Genomic DNA, 9,115 nt, shown 5'->3' on the forward strand with positions numbered 1-9,115 from the left:
GAGAGCTTCGGGAGGTGATTTGTGACTTAGGGGCATGGTCGGAATGAGTTTTGGAGGTTCAAAGTAGATTTAGTCTTGATTTGGTAAAGTTGATATTTTGACGATTTCCGGTTGGTATGTGAGATTTTGATATAGGGGTCGGAATGGAATTTCGAGAGTTGCAGTAGTTCCATCGTGTCATTCGGGATGTGTGTGCAAAATTTCAGGTCATTCAGACGTGGTTTGGTTGGGTTTTTGATCAAAAGCAGAATTCAGAAGATTTTAGAAAGTTAGGCTTGAATCCGATGTGTTTTGGTTGATTTGATGTTGTTTGAGGTGTTTTAAAGATTGGAACAAGTTTGGATAAGGTATTGGGATATGTTTGTGCTTATGGTTGAGGTCCCGGAGGCCTCGGGGTGATTTCGGATGGTTGACAGGAAGTTTGAGGAATGTTTGCAGCTGCTGAACTTTTGGTGCTTCTGGTATTTCCGCACCTGCGGATTGGGGACCGCAGTTGCGAGCCGCACATGCGAAAGAGGAGTCGCAGAAGCGGATTTTGAGGAGTTGTCAGGAACCGCAGATGCGGTTGGGGGACCGCATCTGCGAATGCGTAGATGCGGGAAAAGTATCGCAAATGCGGAAATGGGAATTTAAGTGATTTCCGCAGAAGCAGATGAATTACCGCAAATGCGGTACCGCAGAAGTGGTTAAAGAGCTGCAGATGTGAAAATGTCTAGGCAGAAGGTATAAATTGTGGCCTTCACGAATTTTGAGCTATTTCACTATTTTTGTCTCAGCTTTGGAGCTTTTTGGACGATTTGAAAGAGTGATTTCAAGGGAACTTCATTGAGGTAAGGAATTTGGACCTAAAATTCGTTCCTATTCTATTATTACATGGATTCGAGCTAGAAATCATGGAAATTAAGGGTGAAAATTGGGGAAACTAAGGTTTGGAAACTTAAACCTTTGCTTGAGTATTTGAAGGACCATTTGAGGTCGGATTTTAGAACTTTTGATATGTATGAACTTGTGGGGAGATAAGGAATCTATTAATGTAAAAATTATCGAATTCTGAGACGTGGGCCCAGGGGTCGGGTGTTGGTAATTTTGGGATTTGTGTCATATTTTGATTATTTTCACTTGGGCTTCGTTTCCTTAGCATATTTTGACGTCCTCATTCTGATTTTAGATAGATTCGACGCGAGTGGAGGCCAATTCGAGGGGAAAAGGCATCACGAGCTTGAGATTGACCGGTTCGAGGTGAGTAATAATTGTAAATGATGTTCTGAGGGTTTGAAACCCTGGATTGCACATCGTAGTGCTATATTGAGGTGAGGCACACGCTTGGTGACGAGCGTGGGGTCGTGCACTATTTGGGATTGTGACTTAGTCTGTCCCGATTGATGATTTTACCACGTATTTGACTGAAATCTATTTGCTATCATCATGATTTGGGCTGAATGCCATATTTGAGCTTTATGCCAACTATTTGAATCCATCGGGGATTTTTACTGGTATTTCCTCACTGTTTTGACTTCATACTTGAACTTAGTCATGTTATATTTCACTGTTTTTGTACTCAGTCATGTTTTACTCTGTTTTAACACTTACATGATCTCTTAAATGATATTTTTGGGTTGCGAATCATGTTTTACTATTGCCCGAGTGGGTTGTGAGAATTTTGAGTGAGTAAGGCCGAGGGCCTATGTTGTGAGGAAAAATTTGATACTGGTTATGAGGCTGGGGGCCTGAGATATGTACGCCACGAGGTGGCTTGATTGATATGAGGCCGAGGGCCTAGTGATGATGCCACGAGGTGGCTTGATATTGTGCTTGGGCCGTAAGGGGGCCCTCCAGGAGTCTGTACACCCCTAGTGATCGCAGGTACCCATTGTGATATAACATTGAGCCCGAGGGTCTGGTATTGTTCTATGTGATTGCCCTAGGGGCTGATACTATTCTGAGATGTTGCCCGAGGGGCGGTTTTGTTGATACTATGCCCGAGGGGCAAGCCTTTATGTGTTTACTTTTCATAATTGACTGTTAATTACCTGGTTAATTATTGAAAAAGGCTTTTCATAAAACTACGTTTGAGTTAAAAAATTTTACCTATCTTTCACTAGTTTACTGTTTTAATTGTTTTACTGCTTCATTATAGAATACTTTGTGCCTTACATGATTTCTTGCTTTTAGTCTTTATTTACATTTGTTACTCACTGAGTTGGAGTACTCACTTTACTCCTTGCACCCCTGTGTGCAGATTCAGGTATTTTGCATTCTGCTAGTACGAGTTGAGAGCTCCCAGCAGATATCAGAATCCACGAGGTAGCTGCTTGACGTCTGTAGTCTCGTGTTTCTCCCTCTTTATCATTTCTATCTCTTATCAGACATTTGTAATAGTTTGTAGACCTTTCAGACTTGTATTAGGTTTTATAGATGCTCATGACTAGTGACATCCCGGTATCGGGCTGTGTTGGGTTATTTTTCCTCGATTTATACTATTGACTGCTTAAAACTTGGTTTGTTGGTTATGTTTTATATTTTATCATGGTTTAGACTTTAAAACTTGGGTTAAATGGTTTAAAAACTGGAAATGAGAAGTATCAGCTGGCCTTGTCTTCACGAGAGGCGCCATCATGACCCGGTCCAGGTTTAGGGTCGAGATAAATTGGTATATAGGTTACATAGGTCTCATAAGTCATGAGCAGGTTTAGTAGAGTCTCACGGATCGGTATGGACATCTGTATTTATCCTCGAGAGGCAGTAGAACATTTAGGAAAAACTTCATATTCTTAAATTCTTGTCGTGCGAATTTGTTGATCCGAGTACTAAACTTCTGTTATTCTATTCTCTCACAGATGGTGAGGACACGTGCTACCGGTCAGGATGGACGACCACCAGTACCACCAGTTGGGGCCACTAGAGGCCGAGGACGCGGTCGAGGCCGTGGTAGGGGTAAGGGTAGTATCCCGCACAGCAGCTAAGGCAGCACCTATAGATCCACCAGCCGCCCTAGTTCATGATCAGGTCCCAGCTGTGGCGCTCCAGCAGCACCAACTCAGGCACCAACTATGCCCATTCTGATTCACAAATTGTCTATGAAGAGGAGAGGGCTCGAAGAATTGCTCAAAATCAGACTTTGCTTCCAGACCAGTTCAGATACATAGCTCCTGGTGCTGGGAGACCACTTGGTGATTATGCTAGATCGGTCTACAACAAAGGCTTATCAAGTGTGAGACCACCTCCAGTAGCAGCTACCATTTTCAAGTTGAATCAAGGGTTGCTTCAAACTCTTCGAAACTGTTGTGTCTTCAGAGGAAAGCCATGCGAAGATCCAAACAACCATCTTGGACTTCGAGGAGATTATGAAAACCTTTCAATACAATGGTGTGTCACAAGATGCAGTTTACTTAAGAGCATTCCCCTTCACACTCAAAGATGATGCAAAGCACTGGTTTCGAAGCTTGTCTAATGTATCAATTAGAACATGGGATGAGATGACCAAAAAATTTCTTGATAAATATTTCTCATCAGCTAAGATGAGCAAGTTTAGAAGGGAAATTCATAACTTCTACTAGAACGAGAATGAAACTGTGTTTGAAGTATGAGAGAGGTTTAAGGAGATAGTGCGAAAGTGTCAACATAGTAGAATTGAACTATGGATGCAACTCCAGGACATTTGGGATGGATTGACATTGGCCTCATATAGAACATTAAACAATGCAGCTGGGGGCATGTTGATGAAAAAGACTCCAGAAGAGATAATCACAATTCTAGATGAGCTATCTGAAGAGGCAAATCAGTGGCCTCTAAGATTGCTGAAAGAACAAGATCAACTAGTGTTCACCAAGTTGATGTTAATACATCTATGCAGGTACGACTTGATGCTATGGCAAAAGAAATACAGAGTCTGACATTAGCCTCAATATAAAGTGAGCCTAATGTAGCTTGTGATATATGTAGAAGATGACAGCCTACTCATGAGTGTCAAGCCTCAACTGAGGAAGTTAATGCTGTTGGGAATTATAACTTCAATGCCATGGGTCAAAAACACCCTAATTTTTCATGGAGTTCACCTGGCGGTACTGCAAATGCATGGCAACAAAACAACTCCAGACTCTAGGGACAAGGAGCTCTAGGCTTCCAAAATTAGTAAAGGCAGCAGTTTCAACCTCAACAATCCAATCAGCATGGGCTAGAAGATCTGATAAAGTCCTTCATTGTGAAAACAAATGAGAGTCTAGATGCTCATGGTGCAGCTATCAAAGAACTTGGCACAGGTTTGCGAAATTTAGAGAAGCAAGTGGGACAAATTGCAACTATATTGTCTGAGAGAATTCCAGGAACACTCCCAGTTGATACTGAGAGAAATCCCAAAGAAATGGTGAATGATGTGACTTTGAGAAGTAGGCAAGTGTTGAAAGAGTCCATTCCAATCCAAAAGGAGGTTGTGCCTAAAAAAGTTGGGGGGCAGTTGAAAGTGAAGATGATAAGAAGAAGAAAGGCAAGAAGGGAACTGACAAGAAGAGGAAGGAGGAAACTTCGAGAAGGGAGGAACATGATGTGAGAGAGCATATGCCTACTCTACCTTTTCCCCAAAAGCTATATCAAGAAAAATTAGACAAGCAATTTGAGAGATTTCTAGATATGCTGAGACAGGTTAATGTAAATTTACCATTCACAGAAGTGCTCTCACAAATGCCAGCTTATGCCCAATTCTTGAAGGAGATCCTTACAAAGAAGATGAAGATAGAAGAGATCTCGGTGGTCAAACTCACAGAGCATTGCAGTGAAATATTGCAAAACAAACTCCCACAGAAGTGTGGAGATCCAAGGAGTTTCACTATACCTTGCTCTTTAGGCACTCTTAACTTTGATAAATCTTTATGAGATTCTGGTGCCTCAATTAATCTCATGCCCTTGTCTATTTACAGGATACTGGAGAATGATATTTGAGAGATAAGGTCTCCACTAATATCTTTGTATCTAGTAGATCAAACAATGATAATACCCAAGGGGATAGTGGAAGATGTATTAGTTCGGGTAGATAAATTTATATTTCCTGTAGATTTTATAGTGGTAGAGGTGGAGGAGAATAAGAAGGTCCCCCTCATCATAGTAAAACCATTCTTAGTAACGGGTAGAGAAATATTAGATATACACGAGAGAAAACTCATGCTTAGAGTGGGTGAGAAAACTATGACTTTTGAGATGAATGTAGAAACAGGGGTGAAAAAGGAGAAACCGGCTACAAGTGTTAAGTGGAAGTTGAAGGGCATGAAAGAGAAGGATGTTGTTGGTGATAAAGATAAGTGTGGAGTGTACCCCAAGAAGGCTGAGAAGAAGCTGTCTGCATAGATGTGTGCACTAGTTTGGGCACGAAGAATGGAGCCCGACTAGATATTCAGGGAAGTTTCCTCTACCTTATGCTTTTTAATTGTGTGTCATTAGGACATGCCACAACTTAAAGTGTGGTGTGGGGGATATGTTGTATATATGTTTATCAGTTTTAGTTATCTTTTTTTTGTTAGTTGTAGGTGTTAGAGATAGAAAAAAATTTAAAAAAACATAAAAATTTAAAAAAAATGACTTTTCCCGATGATGGATATCATATCGACAGGTTTCTTGAGGGATTGATGTTGAAGGAAAAAGACAAAAATATTTCTTTTGTAGGTAGTGTAATAATTTTTCCTTTGTTTTTCTTTGTGCCGCGGTTCTTTTCCAGGGGTTTTGTGTGAACCGGTGTAGTTAGTTTTTAATTTTGTTAGAAGTAGAAACCTTGTGCTATGATTTAAATTAAAGCAATGTCTCTTGACTTTATTATACCTTAAGAATAGTGAGTTCTTTAGTTATGACACTTAGGCGTAGTTTTTTACTCTTGTATAAATACCTTAAATTGTATGATCTTAGCTTTGCTTAACTGCTTTTACGAGAATGTCTTGATGAGTCCAATCCTAAGTGAATTATGTGACATCTGTGTGAGAAGTTTTGTGTTGTTATGTGCATTGCATTTGATGTCTAGAACTTGCCACGTGTGCTTGCAAAGCGAAATAGTAGTTTTGTTCAGTCTTAGAAGTGATATAGGCATTTCTTCGTTGATCCAGTTATATGCTTTTACCCACCTAATTGTTATGGATCTTAGTTAACCTATTTGGGTCTGTAATCTTGTTTCTTTGGCAACCACATTATAAGCTGACCCATTTGTTCGAATTGACCATCTATTTGAACCTTGTTCCTCTCATAAGCACTTGAAATTGTTATGAACTTTGTAAAAATTGGAATGTGGGTTGAATGGTTTGGCTTTTGAGTGGAACTAATGAAATCAGAAGAAAAGTGCACTATATTAAAAAAGTAAAAGCCACTTGAATTGAAAAAGAAAGGAAAAAAATATAGTTGTATTGTTGTGCAAATATTTCTTGATAGTGGTAACTCTTGATGCAACTGTGCTTGAAGAAGTAGGGAGTTGATGCATATTTATATGAAGGTGGACTTATTGTTTGACATAAGTATGGGGTTTTGAACGGTTAATTGTATGTATTAAAGTGCTTAGGGAGGTGTAGTTACTCTTATATCTAAATGTATCCTACATGTCCTACACCCAATATTACAACACAATAAAGTCCTACTTGATCCTTGACTAAATGAACTCAATTAGTAGAGTAGTACACTACGGGCAAGCCTATGGTTCATCTTTTGTGGCATATGAATGTTGTTTCTGAGAGTGAGTGAATTCTTTATATCTTGAGTTCCAAATCGTTCTTGAATGTTATTGTTTATAAAACTACTCTCTGTTATTATGTGAGGGCACTTGATACATGAAGGAAAGGTAATGTCGTTGACCTCTATGTTAGAGTAAGTGAGTGGGTTGGGAATAATGCGTGGTGCTTGTGAGTCAAATCATGAGGCGAGGATGTTACACTATTATGCTTAGTCTATTCTAAATATTCTTGGTGTGATAAGTTAGGAGAGTTGTTTAAAAAGGCCGTGTCTTTATAAAGTGTAGTTTGATTGCTCGAGGAAAAGCAATGGTTTAAGTGTGGGGTGTTGATGATCGGCCATTATGACATGTTTTGGTCGCTTGTTGCGCTCTAATTTACTGCACTTTAATTGAGTTTGAGCTTTAATTTTTAGTGTTTTGGGTTTATTGTGTGTTACACCTTGTAAGAGTGATTCCGAGTGATGTAAATGTTATAGAGCTAATTCGATCCATTTAGAGCTTTGAGGTCTGAGTAAAAACCCAAAGGAGCCAGGATCACGTTCGGGGTTCGACAAGAATATCCGTATATCAAAAAGCAAGAAAAAAGCGAGTCTTTGAGAAATTTGCACTGCTGCCTGGAAGTGAATTACAAGCTCCCTGATAAACCCGACAAGCACAGCGCGTGGCACGTCACCCCATGCAGCACGCCTGTGCATTTTTTACAGAGCTACATTCCTATTTCGGCTAGGAGAAGGTAGTTTCATTTGGGCCCGTTCCAACTTGGTATATATATACATGAAAAACGTGATTTTCTACACTTTTGACACATCTAAGACCTAAGGAGGCTAAGGAGGAGTTGGAGAAGCAAAAGCACAAGGAATTCGTCATTTAATCCTCACTCAAGACACAAGTTTGGATCGTTTTATGTTTTTCTTTACTTTAAACATATTTGTGATGATTTGCTCTATGTCCATGGAGTAGTTCCCTTTAATTTTTGATGGATTTGGTGTATTAATATTTGTTTGTGGATATTAACTCTAGTGTTTTGTATTGAAGCGTTTTGGATGATTTAATCGTTGCATCTATATTCACTTATTCATGTAACCGAGAGAGGCATGACTTGTGGTATCTTTGCATTATATTGTTTGTTGAGTTCATTAATTCTTCTTAATAATCTAAAGAAGTTAGTTGAATAATTTATTTAACCTAGTTAGGAGGATAATCGAGAGATGTTCTCCTAAAGACCAATCAACTGCCAATTCTTGCATATCTTTACTGAGCTTAACTTAGTTCATCTTGTGAGGTTGAGACTTAATTGAATGAGGAGTTTCTACTAAACGTTTGAGCTAATAATTGAGTGATTTCGAGAGACTCACTTGAACATTAGAAGTGAATTATCTAGAGTTATATCAAACAAATATCTTGCACCTATTCCATCAAAACTCTATTTTCTCCCACTGATAATCTTCTCTGCTTATTCCTTATTGAGATTGTCACTAGTAAATAGCTTTAGGTTCTTGGTTAATTTTAGCTCGTAATCAATAAATCTTAATTATTGATCATCTTGGATAGAAATCAATCTAGAAACTAAGAGAACGTTATTTAACTCCAATCCATGTGGATACGATATTATATTATACTATATTCGACTAGCGAGCATATTTAAGTGTGTGTTTTGCGCTCGGCAAAGTCACATAATCACAATATAACATAGAGAGAATAATAATTAGGGGATCGGGGCTAAAATACTCAAAATAACCGGACGAGTTGTTACATAATTCTATGTGGTTGAATGACACAGAAAAGATAAAGTAGATCAAAGAATGCTACTTCCGATATTATCTACTAGAGCAGTTAGATTTTAAAAGGGAGATATACCAAAATTTAATTGATAGTGTGATGGCTAGAAAATGAAGTTAAAGTTGTCGAAGAGTATACCTTTTGACTTATCCCAAATTGACATGATATATATATTATTCAACACGGCTACGTGATAGGTCGTACTTACAAGAGATATATATATATATATATATATATATATATATATATATATATATATATATTATTCAACACGGCTACGTGATAGGTCGTACTTACAAGAGACATGACATGCATTTATCGTTTTGGTGTAACACCAACTGCAAATAAGTAGTTTTTCATGGTATATCTATGTCTAAATTCCAGACATTCCCGTCTTCGCATGCACCCTCCTCTGTTATGTTATTCCCGTCATATACACATTATTTTATCCGGTGAGAGACCACAGTAACTTGTAACTTACCAACTTTGGACTTCCAATATTTTGTAATCCTTCGGGTAGATTGCTAATGAAGGAGATTTTAGTACCTTAGCAAAATGAAACATCATAACGAAGAAAAAGCTTCTTGTTCTTTAAAAGCTAGAAATGTTCTTCATAGAAATGTTCAATGGTTTTTCGTT

Source organism: Nicotiana tabacum, chromosome 18 (assembly GCF_000715075.1).
Source record: "Nicotiana tabacum cultivar K326 chromosome 18, ASM71507v2, whole genome shotgun sequence".
NCBI lineage: Eukaryota > Viridiplantae > Streptophyta > Magnoliopsida > Solanales > Solanaceae > Nicotiana > Nicotiana tabacum.